This window comes from Octopus bimaculoides, chromosome 26, assembly GCF_001194135.2.
Source record: "Octopus bimaculoides isolate UCB-OBI-ISO-001 chromosome 26, ASM119413v2, whole genome shotgun sequence".
Taxonomy (NCBI): Eukaryota; Metazoa; Mollusca; class Cephalopoda; order Octopoda; family Octopodidae; genus Octopus; species Octopus bimaculoides.
Window position 1 is genome coordinate 21,426,075 of NC_069006.1, and position 714 is coordinate 21,426,788.

The window sequence follows — 714 nt, forward strand, 5'->3', positions numbered from 1 at the left end:
TATATGTATGTATGTATGTATATACAGTATGAGAAGGTAGGGAGAACACACATACGTACGTGCAAACAAACAAATGTACGTACGTACTTATGTATGTATACGCTCTGTACCCTACACATATCGTATTAAATCGATTTGACAGTATTTCGGTGAAAAATAAATAAACACACGCATATTTGCAAATAGACAAACATGCAAACACATACACGTGTGTGTCTATGCTTGTGTACTTGTACAAGCATGTATGTATGTATGTGTATTTTATATATATACTCATGTATGTGCCTCTATGTATGTGTGAGTCGCAATTTATATGTGTTTACGTTTCAGCTAGAGAAGCCATGCTGGTTCTCCCCTCTACGCAAAGGGAAAGAAGCAGGCAGTGCACGTTGAAACGCATGATATCACAACTCGTGTCATTTTTGCCATTTAATGTAGAACATAATAGAAGCTGATTTAAATAGCAAAAATGACATTAAGACATGTTGCCGCAGAAAAAATCCGGCGAACGGCTGTGCTTTGCACAAGTTTGTACAACAGAAGGCTCATAGCGTGTGTGTCTATATATATATATATTGGTGGGGACGCGTGGCTCAGTAGGTAGGGTGTGAGGCTCATGATTGTAAGAATGTGGTTTCGATTCCTGGGCCGGGCGATGCGTTTTGTTCTTTTAGCAAAATATTTCTTTTCACATTGCTCATGTCCACTCAACTG